Raw genomic sequence first — 16,327 nt, 5'->3', positions numbered from 1 at the left:
CATAAGAACTCCTTCATCCCTAACTAGCTTATCAATTGCTTTAACATTCTTTAGGCAATGGGAAATAGAGAAGGATAGGTTGCAAGGAATAATTAATAAGAAACAAAAAGAGATTGAGAAGAAAGATAATAGAATTAAAGAATTGGAGACTAAGGTAGAAGAGATCTAGGGTATGGTTCCTGAGATAATGCAGTGTAGGGCTCCCCCAAGAATTTATGCAGTACACTTGAAAGAACGGTATCTTAATTTCAGATTAAACCGTATAGTAAGGGACCTTAATCCATCCTTGGAAACACCTAAGGAATTATATCATGCTTATCAAACCTCCCCACATTCTGTAAGGAATCTATTATGTGAATTATATTTACATAATTATGCTATACCCCTTGACAGAGAATGGAATCCTTTGTTGTACATTGGGGATATCCATCTCAGAGCTCTAATGTCTTGGATACAAAATGAAATGATTATAGGACCACAAGCCAGGGAGTTTGAAAAATTGGAACTTGATTGTCCATTGCCATTAAGGAGGGAATCAGAAGCACCCAGGGTTCTGTATTATGATTGGCAAAAGTTGCTAATAAGGGATGATGTTAGTAAGATAGTACTTCCAATGAGAGAGGAAGTCTATCAAGCGTATGAGCAATTAGTTCTAACCTATAGGACAATAGCACTAGAGGGACTAACTCAATGCTAGAATCATCTACCAGATCATTTAAAACTGGGAGAACCCTACTCATTAGAGAATTTTCATGCAGCTATACAGAGAGCCTCCAAGTACATACAACTAGGAAGGGAGAAATCCAATAATTGGTTACCATTAATCTTTCAGCCTCCTATCCTAATGTGGCCACTTATGGCATGCCAACCAATAGAACAGAATTATGATGTAGATGTTGAAGAAATAGCTAGATGGTCCAAGTTGGAGAAAATGAAGGGATTTTATTGGAATTTGCCTTCCAAGGGAACCGGACAGGACACTGTTGGTGATTTCAGAGTTTTAGCAAAAATCAGAAATTTTCCTTTTGCTGCAGGTGTAGCAAACCCTTAAATTTGGGGGGCATGATAAGTCGGTGTATTGACATGTTTTTTTATTAGGACTCTTTGGTTTTTGGTATCTTTTGGGTTGCATTGTGATAGTAAAATATTGTGAATTGACTATATGTAATCCATGTTTTAAAACTGAACTTAAGAAATCATGTTTGAACCTTGTCTGTTAATTCCTGCAGCCAAATGGTTTGTCCCTATGATATGCAGATTATTTAGGATGATTTCATATGTGAGTTAATGAATGTATTAGTTAATTAAGATACATATGCATGTCCTTGTATATTGTTTCTATTTTAGTGTAGGTAATAATTGATGTTGTGGTGGAGAATTCTCTTTCGCGCCTAAGGACTGGAGAATCACGTTAGATAGCTGGAGGTCAAATTGAAGGAGATTCAAGCGAGCATGATCTATGGCATAATCATAGTAGTTGTACTTCACCATGGGAGTTTAACTCCAGTGCATGTTTAATCTGTAAAATATCTCTTTGGCGTGCAAAGACTGTGGTTCGGTTTCAGATCCACAGTTCTTGCAGCCAAGCTCTATGTTATCCCCTTCATCTGACAGCGATCCGCCTTTTCTTCTAGGCATAATTGGAGTTATCCATTATAGTTTGTCTTTTCTTTATAATAAGCTCTTCCTTCTTTTCTGAGAGAGAGACGGAATGGAAAGGGATTGAGCAGAGTTTTTGTCAAGTATTATGAATTTTCTCTTTTTGAATATGTAATCGTCTTTCAGGAAGAAATGAATAAAAATATCTTATTATGATCTATTAAGAGTTCTTTACTAAGAGTTTGATATTACTCATCCAAGGGGGCCCACTTGGTGAGTGATTTCATGTTTATGATTATTGAAGTTAGTTTTTACTTAGTTGCAGTAGAAGTTCATGACTGGGTTTTTCCTACAGCCACTGGAAATAGATCCTTTGACTATTCCTGCAGCCAAGGCAGAATGATGTGATTTTTGTTATTTCCATTAGTTCATTTCAGTAAAGTTTTCAAAATCTTTCATTTAGTCTTTATGATTTCCATTCCTACCTTTCTTACAGTAATTAAGAATAATCATTTAAGGAGCTTAGTGCATATATATTGTAGACCCATTTCAAGTTTTACGTTCCTGGATTGACAACTGAATGAACACCAGCCATGAGAATAGTAAACTCTACCATATGAATGTCCAAACTTTGGATTCAGATTTCAATTAGAGGTATTACTATCATTATAGTTGGGGTAGACACCCTGCATGCGAAGACTTTCTAAGTGACTAAAAGATAGATGAAGATGCTCGACTGTTAGCTTTCACGAAGTGGCGAAATGACATGGCACTCTAGGTAGATGGTCCAGTTTGTTGAGAGGGGGAGCAAGATGATGGCACGTGGAAAAGGCCACAATAGTCAGTAAGGCGGGTCTAAGGGTTAAAAGGTGGATCCCAGAGGTGAGTCATGTCGCGGGATAAGAGGTGACCTGGCAGATACAAGTTGCAAGGATGAGGTGGAACCCAGTGTTTCCTCTTAGCAAATGAAAGACTGGCATGTCAGCTTTGAAAGTGACTAGATGCCAGGTGTTTGAAGTTGAGTCAGAGGGCCCACGTCTGCCGGATTTAGTTAAGATTGTTAAGCATCGAGAAATTCAAAAATAATCTAACGGCCCGCATGAATTTACAACGGTAAAGTGCTCATGTTTTATGCCCTATGAAATGGCGAAAAGGTTTTTCATCCCAAAAGATAGATAAAGCATGAGGTTAAAGGAGGATCAACTCCGTTTTGATCTAATGGCTAGTGTTATTTCACGGTTGCGAACCAACCAAAGGATATGCTTCACGAAATGGTGAAAAGAAAAGAAGAGAGGGTATCCAGGTGTCATGCTAGATGGTGACATGTCTGTGGACACGTGGTTTCAGAAGAAGTTGAGGGGCCACCAAGGTGTAACCGGCGGTATAAGGGAGAGACATGTGGTTGACATTGAACTAGGCTTGAATGGTTTTCTAAAGCTAATGGTTGAGTGCCATGTGGTAGTCAGTAACCAATAAAAAGGTAGCATAAGTAAAGCAAGCATAAAGGTTTCCCTTAAAGGATGGTCATCTCTGATCCGATCCAACGCTTCACGTTGTTTTGTGGCCTAAAGTTGAAAGTTGTTTAAGCTTCACGAAATAGCGAAAGACCACTAGCAGTCAAGGTAAAGGCACGGTTAATAAAGATGTCGATGGTTTCAGTAAGAGTTAAATGTTGAGCAGTTAGAGTTTCATCTAACGTCTGGTGCAGCTTCGCGAAGGAAAAGTAATCGAGGGTTACACTTCACAAAATGGTGAAAAGGAGGTGGGGCCCAGCACGAAGGAAAGACTGTTAAGTCAGTGTAAAAGCCGATCAAGTTTCAATGTAAAGAATGTGCAGGAATGTTGTGACCCATTGGAGCAAAAAATTTGAATTCTCTCAGGAATTCAATTCTGAAGGGATGGCCGAAGCATGCAATATCAATGTCGCAATTAAGACCCTGGGTACCATATATGATCTCTTGTCGATTGGGTAAAGGTATCATTCAAAATAATTGTTGCAGAAGAGCAGATACAGAGCGAGTCAATTCAGTTATAGAGCGGATTCCTTCGAGCTAAAAACAGGTTTTCTTGTACTCTTGTGTGGCAATTTCTTTGTGGTGCATTTTAATTAAGGTCTTGATTTGTCACAGAACCAGTTGGGGGTATTATTTTAATTGCTTGCATATCTTAAAATGGCACCTAAGAGAGAATTTTCTAGGAAAGTTAATTATCAGGAGAGGTCCATTTGTGATGATTTTCTTGAGCAGTTGATGTTGTCAACTAATAAGGCATCAAAAGTAAAAGAATTAGTGTCAAGATCTCCTCGTCTGAAAATAGGAGAAGGGTTATATGATAAGGGCAACTGGTTGAGAGATCCACAGGTTGGGTTGTCTAAGTTGGGGTTATTCAAAGCTGGATTCGGAATGAGAAATTCTCCAGCCCCATAGAATAGCATCTGGGAGTTAGATATAGGCAAGTTAGTAGTTCCAGCAGTATTTATGGATATGGATCTATTGACTCAAATTGCACATAACTATGATCCAGTCACAAGGAGCATTAGGGACATAAATGGGAAAGCCCTCATTGAAATCAATAATGAAGAATTCAGAAGTTCTTTTGGGCTTAATGAGTTTACCAATTTTCTGGAACCCATTAACTTCAAATCATTAGCTCAAATATACAGTGCACAGAGGAACCACCTTAGAAATGGGCCTCTTAAGGAATTTTTTGTGAAGATAGGTGGGTTGACAGTTGTAGGACCCAACACTGAAGAGCCCTTCTCATTGAATCTGTTCACCCTTAGGGCTAAGGTAATGTATTGGTCACTTTGCCAGATTTTAGGAGAGGATGCTAAGGCAAATATGCCCAATCACTACTCGCTAATGATTGCTCAAATTTTGAATCCTTCTCTTGTAGTAACCTTTGATTATGCTTCTTTCATTATTGATGCTATCCATGGAGAGTTGATAGGAATTAAAAATGGGAAGGTGGATAGGCCTTTCGGATGGTATTCACTCCTTATGCATCTGTTTTTGTTCAAAGGTGGTGATTACTTTGCAAGTGGACTGGACCTCATAAAAGAGAAAGAGGGAGAAAAGATGCCAGTGCAACTATGGAGCACTGTACTGTCATGGGACAAAGATGATGCCAATTTCTTAAAATTTGAGAAATATTTTGCATCAAAGATTAGGACTCTCCTCTTCTTAGAAAACCCAAGAATCCCCAAGGTTCTTTTGGAATTTATTAGACCAAAAGAATTTGCAGAAAGTATAAAGATAGTTCATAATTGGGGTGATATTTACTTATACCCTGTCTCCATAGTATTTAGAGTATTTGGTTTCAGAGGCACTCCATTCTTATTGCCTTATCAAGTCCCTCTCAAAGTGGGAATTGCAGAAGTCCTCAAATAGATTGGTAGTGTACAAGAGGCAGAGTTGACAGGCAGGGATAAAGGGACTATTTTCCCTACGGTTACTGTAGCCCATCAATTTATAATAACCAAAGGAGGTTGGAATTGTTTTGAAGATTTTCTCAAACCTTATCATTTGTCAACTGCAATATTTAGGTGTGCCAATCCAAAAGACTTCTTCAATGGCATGTTTAGAAAGAGAGCAATGTGCAGAGGTAGACCCCATCAATTTCAGTTTCCTGAAGACCTTATTAGAAATGAGTTTGATCTAGATGAGCAGGAGCTGAGGAAAGAAAAGTGGGTGGCTTATAAGAAAGCTTTAGATTTTGTAAATCAGTTTGATGCCAGCTATGACCCATTGTCTAGCTTTTTCCCTTTTGAGGAGAAAATAAAGTTCCTAATTGTTTGCTTTGAGGATGTAATGCAGACTCTGAAAGAAAAGAGGGAGGTTGTGATTAAAAATAACCCTAAAAAGGAAAGAATGGTTCTCAGTAGGTCTACCTCCACTAGAGCAATCCCTCCTAGTGACAATACATTACACAAGAAATCTAATTATAGTGTGTTGATGCCTACAATAGGGGAGCCCTCTACCTCCAAAGGAAAGAGGAAGATACAAGATGTCATTGACATCCAAGAGAGCCCAAAGAAGTAGAGAGTAGGAAAAGAAGTACAATCCGATACACCCTTGTACTCTCCATCTCAATCCCCTATTCACATAGGAGATGAACAGGTAGCAGCTGAACAACTGATACAGTTAGGCAGTCTAGGAGAAATAGCCTACACATATGATGAAGTAGAGGAAGGAATGCCAGAAGAGCCTCTTGTTGCTGAGATGAACATCACTACCAATGAGTTTAAGGGCCAGGAGTGGGATCCTGAGATCAAGCGGGCCAGTGATGACTTCTTGACTGACAACAATTTTGTTACATCAAGAGCATTTATGCAGTTTGTATGGAAGCAAAATATAGACAAATGCAATGCAAGATGTGAGAAGAGAAAAGGTGAGTAGCCTCACAAAGATCTAGCTCTAGTGGAGGAAGAAATAAAGCAAGAAATGATGGATGAATTTAAGACCATCACTCATGAGAAAGGAAGAGATATGGTGGCACAAGGTGAAGTGCTCATTCTCCCTGAGTGGGACATAGCAGATGCCTTGGTACTAGAAGCAGTGAGAAAAGAAACCAAACCCATGGAGGGAATCACTTTCAGTAAAGATAATGTTGCACTCATCATGTGGTCTCTCAAGAGAGATGAGAATAAGAGAAGTAAGGACACCCAGGGTCAAGCTACCTTGGTGGAATGATAGTGAAGAGAGTGCAAAACACAGGGGTGGTAGAAGCTGCTAGCACTATGTTAGAAACTGCAAAATTTAGTGTTGCAGTAGTAGAAAGGGAGGCTAAGGAAAAAGAAGACCTCCAAGTCAAGTTAGAAACAATTTTGAAGGCTTATAACAGTGCTAAGGAGGAGGTAAGAGGTAAGGATAGCATCATTGCTAAGTTGCAAAGCCAGTTGACAGGACAGTACCATCAAGGTGAGTCTTCAACACTGATGATCTCCTCTTCTCCTACAAGACCTCCACCTAGCAGCCCCATTATTGAGTTCCCACCATCTCCAGCACCTTCTAGCTCCCAAATGATTGAGATTACTCCTCAAGAGTTAGAGAATTTAAAATAGGCTCAGGCCTTGTATGCAAAGAAGTATGAGGAAAAAGTAAGGGCTACTATTTCAAGTTTTGTAGATACAATGAGTGCCTCAATGTTATATAATAACATAAGCAAGATTTTGGATATGTGGAATGAGCTTAATGGACATAAGGCCATTTTGACACCTATTTTTGACAAGTGGAAGCCTAGAGAGCAGGACTTGGAGCTTATTTGCGTATCTTATGATGAAGCAGGGGCCAATCCTATCATCAAATCCACTTGTGACACCACCAAGGACTTAGTAAAATTAGCAGAAGGGGTGGACAATGCTGACAGGAAAATCAACTTGTAGAAGAAGGAGTATGTTGATCAGGTTTTTGAATTGCTCCCAGGAGTTTTTGTCAACCCAGATCAACTAAAGGACAAACAAGTGTGGCTTAAGGAATTAGAGGCCAAACTGTCAGCCAGAATAAAAGGAATTGTTGATTTAGATGATGCTTCCTTCTTTGTTGTGACAATTCAGGAGATAGAGAAAATCAAATCTCATTATGGTTTTCTCAATTCAGAAGTCAACAAGATGAGAAATTCCTAGAAAAAGTTGACCAAGGCTAAGGCAAAAGTGATTAATTTCACGTGGCCAACTGATGATGTGTATAATGAGTGGACAACAAAATATGCCATCCAGGATGCAGAGTAGTTAGAGGGCACTCCTGAACAGTTAGAAGAGGTTGCAACCAGACAGCAAGTAGAAGAAGTTGCAGAGGTCGAAAAGGACTTGTAACTATTTTTTGTAAAAGGCTTTGTAACTTCTTCTAGAAAAGAAATGATTGTAACAAATTCTCCTAGGAAAGTCCGAAGGTATGTGCATCCATATTGTTATAAATGGATACTAGGACTAATAGAAAAAAGGATCGCAAAGAATTGTAAGAAAACATTATAGAAATTTATCTGAGCTTTTCTAAGTTTAATGGAGAATATTCAAAAGTTTTTGTAATACTTTCTTGAAGATAATATCAATATACAGACCATCGGATTTGAGTAAAAACTTTGTGTCATCTTCAAATGTATTTGCAATTGTTTACTATTTCATTCTAAATAGTCCAGGGTTATTTTGTTTGAATAGGGGTTGTAAGGCAACTTTCAGTCGATGTGTTTGCTAGCTTTTCTCTTTAGGAGGGAAATTAAATATGCAGGGATCACCTCTACCAGTAAATTCCTTGTAGGATACTTTGAATCTTGATGAGCATAGTGTAATTTGGTATGCATAAATTCTTGTGTGTGTCAGGCATATATAGGGATCAATAGAAGTTGAGCCAATGGGATGTGTAAAGATATCTTGTTTGGGGAGTATTGTTTGGATTTAGATGACTCTATGACCTTGGATAAAGCACTAGTATAGATCGAGGTTGTCTATTACATGTTTTGTAGGTCAAAATACTGAATATGAGTATAATTTTCATTCCTTTGTTTCAGTTAGTTTCAAGGTGATTAGATCCACTGGTTTTCTGGACTGGTTTGTTGTGGATTTATCTTTTGAAAGTGTGAATTTAGTTCGCAAAGGTATACCCTCCTGGACTTTGAGTAGATCTGAAGTGTAGAAGGTTAAATCAAACCTTATCATATGTTGTCCTAAGAGTTTCCTTCCCTTTAATATCTCTTCTACACAGAGTTTAATCATTTTATTATAAGGATGTTGAAGTAAATCAGATTTTGAAGACAATAGTCATACAGGAACAGTTATACAATTTTAATGAGAGGACCTCCTCTATATTGGGAATCTACTTTGTATCCTAACAAACCTCAGTGTTGGCCGAGGACTATCATAACTAGTGAAAAAGAGAGCGTAGTCCAAAATAAGGAGGTTCCATGGAAAGAATGTCGTGACATCCCTGATACTCTCATCAGAGTGTGGCACCAAGGCCCGTCCACGTCTCCAATGAGGTCTATCAGCAATCATGATGTGAAAATAAGGGAGAATCACTGGCCAGTACATAAGGGCAAAATACACTGGCCATAGTCGCTTATACAAAGTGACCATCCCCAGAATCATCGTTCAGCTGAACAAGAGTACCTCTCCTATGTAAAAAGTGTACATATTATCATTGGTATAATGTCTTCCCATGCAAAGGGTCCACTCACCAGCCCATCTAGGAGTTATCATTTGAATAATATCCGCACTAAGGATATTCGAGAGGTGCTGAAATAATGCAGACTCTTTGTCGTTCTCTACCAACGTCTATAGCAATCTGCAGATACATATTATAAGAGTGTTAGTAATATAACTATAGCATTCAATAAATGTAAGATGTAAGAGTGTTAAGCACTAAAAAAATGTAAGACATAATCATACCATAAGAGTACTAATTATTTAACTAGAACATTCAATAAATTGAAGACATAAAAGCATAATACTGAAAATTAAGTTGCATAAAACTTGCACTTGTCGCCTGACATGTATGTAAAAGACATTGATGGATGAACATGGTGACAAAATGGGACCTGCATACAAAGATACATTATAAAAGATTGTTAGGGACAGTAATAGTAAACATTACAATGCAATTACAATAAACAAATTTGTTCCATATTACACAACAGGTTGAATGAATAATGGCTAAACATGAAGCACAAATATGACATACTTAAAAACAAAAAGCTTAATCTAGACAAATAATACCAAAATTTGTATCAATGGGGATCATTTTGTGATCCCTATCCATGTAAAATACCATCAAAAGCCAATGTTCAATTAGGACTCCTATGGCCAGGTGCTGAGGGGGTGCCGAACACTTTCACACATATGTGTGGATCACTTTCACTGACTACGAGACATGATGACTAAATAAACATGTGCAACATTCACATGTTTAGAAACCACTTAAAGGTGACACTAGAGTAACAACCTGTATTAGACACAACTGATGCAGTGGCAAGGACATATGGTTTTGATGCTTGGTTTGATTGCCTCTTTCCCTTTCTCCTCCTAGAATTCTCAAAGGGGAGCTCAAAGGTGACAAGCTGTTGAACATCATGATAGATCTTAGTTGTAGAACTCTGCCTATGTTTCCGCCAATTGCGACAATGGACCCAACTTGCACTGAACCAAGGCCGCATACATTTGGTGGTTGTATTGGCTGGATCGCTAGAGGGACTAAAATAAAATGACATGGCACCGACATTCTGAAGATCAGCCATGAACCTATCTAGATAGCCTACAAATACCATTAGTTTATCGCCTAAACTTGGCATTGTTTGTGACAACATGTTTAACTTTCGGCTTCCTTCATTCCACATTACAATGTTGACATCCTCTAAATTTGTATCTGCATTTGAAATTCTATTGACGACAAGTTGAGGTGTTGGGTTTTCATTAGCATTAGTAGATGTTGGAGTTGACATAAGAATAGGATCTATATGAAACAAGATCTTAGAGTGAACTACATATCTTTTAAGTTAACAAAGATCAACATTCACGAAGATCCACCTACTCAGAACACGTGAATCATTGAATGAATTGTTCATCATTGCAGCAACCATAAACGTATGCTTGTGCATGTTTCCTTGCAAACTTCATGGACATTCATAGATGTAGAAGTGATCCCCAAATTTCCTAACCACATACCAGTTGCATGAGGATTGACTTTTCATCCAGTAGCAACCAGGAGTAGTGTTGTCTGGAACACAATCGACATTAGGAATTGCCTTTACCCTCTCCATACTAGTTTGCAAATGCGTCAAACTGTAGTTTTTGATAAATCCAAAATGCTGCAATTCTCGCTTTTGCTGGTAGAATGGTTCCACTTTATACACAAGTATAAAATACAGATTGTCCATCTTCCTCGAGCATGTCTTTTTATCATCTCTTAGGTGTACTAACTTCAATTTTCCATGGTATGATTCAATGGTATTATTTGTGTCCTAGTTAGCATGAGCAAAATTCCTGGAGTTTTTCGCCCACATAGCTAGCCAAAAAAAAAGAAAAAAAAAAGAAATTCAAGATAGCAGTAGGATGTCAACTACCAAATGACAACCAAAATGGTTAACAAGTCATAAAGCCAAATCCAAGGTAATGTCCAACTCACCGATGCGGCCTAATGCTTGACACCATGTGTTGTAGAAGTACTCTAGAAAATGTGGTTGATCACTAAATTCAGCAAAGAAAGTGTGTAGCTCCTGCATAGTTCTCTCTTCACTTTCATGCATTGCCATCATTAGCGTCCCTAGACACCAAAAAATGTCCATTTCTCTTTCCTTCATTGCATACTTATACACATTCTTCAACCATGCTTGACACACGTGCCAAATACAAAGTATGACACGACATTCAAAAACACTCATGTTACAAACAAAACATTTAATTGAGCCTACTCATTTCAAATAAAATGTAGACTAGCGTATCATAATGTTTGATTTCATGTAGACAAACATTTCGCTCTTGCACTTACTCTATCACTTGAATCTCTGCACTCACATCATCTATGATAAATGTATTGATTCTCCAATCAGGCCTCTTTTCATTTTCTCATCTCTGCAACTCCATCAACCACACCTAAATATCCTCGATCTTATTCCTCGATGTCACAACCCATGCAACAGGCACCCCCGCTTGCTGCTCGTCAAACACAAGACACAAATACAATTGATATTGTTTTAAAAACAAACACAAAGATCATGAGCATCCCCAAATCAAAAGGGTTCCTTGAAAATAGGTTAATTTTGAAGAGAATTACCTCGTATTTGTTTGTTACAAATGTTGAATCCATTGAGATGATTGAGTCATGCGAGAATCGAACTATCATGTCAAGCATCCAAGACGTTTGTATTCCCATAATGAAAGGTCTGTCAACACCTTCTCACTGCTGGAAAAAAAAATTAGCCTCATATTTTTTTTTCCATTCTAAGATGCTAGTGACATCATGCACATGCTTTAATGACCGAATAGAATGGACCCTCGTCACCACGTTGATAACATCCTTGCATGTGATGAATGAATCTCTCTTCTTCAACATGTCATCAAAAATGGGATCATCAAGATGTTTGTCCATAATAGAATCAACACTGACATCCATCATCAACAACCCCTCTATATATGCTTTGAATTCATCTGAAAGGTTTGGTGCAAATTGAGAGCGCAGCTCATTGATGGTATCATCCACGCCATGACAAGCTTCACCATTCTTGTCTATGTGCAATGGTTGCTTCAATATCAAGATGGCCACATCTGGCCTACCATATAACACCTTAATAGTGAAGTGGAATTTACAACCTCTTTTTTTCTGATATGTCTAAGCGCTCTTCCTATTTGGTGACTTTTTCCTATTGTCTTCTAGTCCATATGAACACCAATATCTTCAAAAACAATTATCCTATTATCAACAAGAGTTGTAATGTCATCAAATGTAGACAAAGAATAGGAAAGAATGTGTGTACTAAATGGCTTTACATCTTTGTTGAATGTGTGTTGTGCATAGCACTATTGTGCTCACTTTGCCTCTTTCAGATAAATTTGGTTTCAACACCTTCATGAAACGATTCCCCTCTGATGAATGCATCCAATATACTAAGTGGAATTGTTGCACAGAGGTCTGTCGCTGAATCATTTTTGACACAAATTGCCTTCCACTGAATATCCCTTGAAGAGAAATGACACAAACCTTCACCAGCATCTTGAATTTCCAATACCATAATGTCCTTCCATTTTTGGTGTTTTCTCATCCTGGTCTTGTACATATCAGACAAAGATAGAGACATTATCAATAGTAAACATCCATAATGATGATATCTTTAGTGTGATAGTGTAATGCTTTGAGTGGACGTAGTGCACAAGCTTCTACAATAAATACAAACAACTTTTGTGACATGGAACATATTGGTGCTGGGTATGGTTATCGAAGTAGTTGTTGTCTTCAAAATCTAATTCACTTCAACATCCTTATAATAAGATGATTAAACTCTATGTAGGAGAGATGTTAAGGGGAAGGAAACTCTTAGGAAAACATATGACAAGGTTTGATTTAACCTTCTACACTTCGGACTTACTTAGAGTCCAGGCAAGTATACCTTTGTGAACTAAATTAACACTTTCAAAAGATAAATCTACAGCAAACCAGTCCAGGAAACCAGTGGATCTAATCGCCTTGAAATTGACTAAAACAAAGGAATGAAAATTATACTCATATTTAGTATTTTGATCTATAAAACATGCAATGGAAAACCTTAATCTATACCAGTGCCTTATCCAAGGTCATAGAGTCATCTAAATTCAAACAATACTCCCCAAACAGAAGATCTCTACACATCCCATTGGCTCAGCTTCTGTTAATCCTTATATATGTCTGGCATACATGAGAATTTATGCACACCAAATCAAACTATGCTCATCAAGATTCAAGATGTATCACAAGTAATTTACCAATAGAAGTGATCCCCGCATATTTAATTTCCCTCCTAAAGAGAAAAGCTAGCAAACACATCTACTGAAAGTTGCCTTACAACCCCCATTCAAATAAAATAACCCTGGATTATTCAGTATGAAATAGTAAATAATTGCAAACACATTTGAAGACGACACAAAGCTTTACTCAAAACCGATGGTCTGTATATTGATATTATCTTCAAGAAAGTATTACAAAAACTTTTGAATATTCTCAATTAAACTTAGAAAAGCTCAAATAAATGTCTACAGCGTTTTCTTACAATTATTTGCGATCCTTTTTTTACTAGTCCTGGTATCCATTTATAACAATATGGATGCACAAAGCTTCGGACTTTCCTAGGAGAATTTGTTACAATCATTGCTTCTCAAGAAGAAGTTACAAAACCTTTTGCAAAAACGGTTACAAGTCCTTTTTGACCTCTACAGCTTCTTCAACTTGTTGTCTGGTTGCAACCTCTTCTAACTATTCAAGAATGCCCTCTAACTGCTCTGCATCGTGGATGGCATATTTTGTTGTCCATTCATTATACACATCATTAGTTGGCCACATGATATCAATCACTTTTGTCTTAGCCTTGGTCAACCTTTTCCAAGAATTTCTCATTTTGTTAACCTCTGAATTAAGAAAACCATAATGAGACTTGATTTTCTCTATCTCCTAAATTGTCACAACAAAGAAGGAAACATCATCTAGATCAATAATGCCTTTAATCCTAGCTAACAATTTGGCCTCTAATTCCTTGAGCCACACTTGTTTGTCCTTCAGTTGATCTGGGCTGGCAAAAACTCTTGGGAGCAACTCAAAAACCTGATTAGTATATTCCTTTTTGTACAAGTTAATTTTCCTATCAGCATTATCCACCCCTTCTGCTAGTTTCACTAGATCCTTGGTGGTATCACAAGTGGATTTGATGATAGGATTGGCCCCTGCCTCATCATAAGAGGCACAAATAGACTCCAAGTCTTTCTCTCTAGGCCTACATTTGTCAAAAATAGGTGTCAGAATGGCTTTATCTCCATTGAGCTCATTCCTCATTTCCAAAATCTTGCTTATATTACTATATAGCAATGAGGCACTCATTGTATCTGCAAAACTTGAAATAGTAGCCCTTACTCTCTCCTCATATTTCTTTGCATACAAGGCCTGATCCTGTTTTAAATTCTCTAGCTCTTGAGGAGTAATCTCAACCATTTGCGAGCTGGAAGGTGCTAGAGATGGTGGGAACTCAATGATGGGGCTAGTAGGTGGAGGTCTTGCAGGAGAAGAGGAGATCATCAGTGTTGAAGACTCACCTTGATGGTATTGTCCTATCAACTGGCTTTGCAGCTTAGCAATGATGCTATCTCTACCTCTTACCTCTTCCTTAAGACTGTTATAGGCCTTCAGAATTGTCTCCAACTTGACTTGGAGGTCTTCTTTCTCCTTGGCCTCCTTTTCTGCTACTGCAACACTAAATTTTGCAATTTCTAACATAGTACTAGCAGCTTCTACCACCCTTGTGTTCTGCACTCTCTTCACTGTCATTCCACCAAGGTAACTTGACCCTGGGGTATCCTTGCTTCTCTTACTCTCATCTCTCTTGAGAGACCACATGACTAGTGCAGCATTATCCTTGTTGAAAGTGATTCCCTCCATGGGCTTGGTTTCTTTCCTTGCTGCCTCCAGAACCAGGGCATTTGCTATGTCCCACTCAGGGAGAATAAGCACTTCGGCTTGTGCCACCATGTCTCCCCCTTGCTTAAGAGTGATGGTCTTAAATTCTTCCATCATTTCCTATTTTATTTATTCATCTACCAGACCTGGATCTTTGCTGGGTTGTTCACCTTTTCTTTTCTCGCATCTTGCATTGTATTCATCTATATTTTGTTTCCACACAAACTGCATAAATTCTCCTGAGGTAACAAAATTGTTGTCAACCAAAAAGTCACCACTGGCTTGCTTTATCTCAGGATCCAACTCCTGGCCTTTGAGTTCAGTGGTAGTGATGTTCATTTCAGTAGCAAGGGGCTCTTCTGGCATACCCTCCTCTACTTCATCATATGTATAGGCAATTTCTCCTAGACTGCCTAATTGTAGAAGTTGCTTAGCTGTTGCTTGCTCATCTCCTATGTGGATAGGGGATTGGGATGGAGAGTACAAAGGCGTATCAGATTGTACTTCTTTCCCTACTCTATTCTTCTTTGGGCTCTCTTGGATATCAATGAAATCTTGTATCTTCCTCTTTCCTTTGGAGGTAGAGGGCTCCCCTATTGTAGGCATTAGCACACTATAACTAGTTTTCTTGTGCAGGGTGTAGTCACAAAGAGGGATTGCTTTGGTGGAGGTAGACCTACTTAGAATCATTCTTTCCTTTTTAGGGTTTCTTTTAATCACACCTTCCCTCTGCTCGTTCAGGGTCTACATCGCATCCTCAAACCAAATAATTAAAAACTTTATTTTTTCCTCCAGAGGGAAAAAGCTAGATAATGGGTCATAGCTGGCATCAAACTGATGCACAAAGTCTAAGGCTTTCTTATAAGCCACCCATTTCTCTTTCCTCAATTCCTGCTCATCCAAATCAAATTCATTTCTAATGATGTCTTCAGGAAACTGAAATTGATGGGGTCTACCTCTGCACATTGCTCTCTTTCTAAACATGCCATTAAAGAAGTCTTCTAGATCGGCACACCTGGATATTACAGTTGACAAATGATAAGGTTTGAGAAAACCCTCAAAACAATTCCAACCTCCCTTAGTTATTACAAATTGGTGGGCTATGGTAACTGTAGGGAAAATAGTCCCTTTACCCCTGCCTATCAGTTCTGCCTCTTGTACACTACCAATTTGTCTAAGCACTTCTGCTATTCCCACTTTTAGAGGGACCTGATAGGGCAACAAGAATGGAGTTCCTTTGAAACCAAAAACTCTAAAAACTATTGAGACTGGGTATAGATAAATGTCACCCCAATTGTGAACAATCTTTGTGCTCTCTACAAATTCTTTTGGTCTAATGAATTCCAAAACAACCTTGGGGATTCTTGGGTTCTCTGAGTACAGGAGAGTCCTGATCTTGGATGCAAAATATTTATCAAACTTCAAGAAACTAGCATCCTCTCTATCCCATGACAAGATAGTACTCCATAGTTGTACTGGCATCTTCTCTCCTTCCTTCTCTTTGATAAGGTCCAGTCCACTAGCAAAGTAATAACCTCCTTTGAATAGAAATAGATGCATCAGGAGTGGGTACCATCTGAAAGGCCTATCCCCTTTTCCATTCTTCA

This window comes from Cryptomeria japonica, chromosome 1 (assembly GCF_030272615.1).
Source record: "Cryptomeria japonica chromosome 1, Sugi_1.0, whole genome shotgun sequence".
NCBI lineage: Eukaryota > Viridiplantae > Streptophyta > Pinopsida > Cupressales > Cupressaceae > Cryptomeria > Cryptomeria japonica.
Note: the sequence above shows the minus strand (reverse complement) of the source record.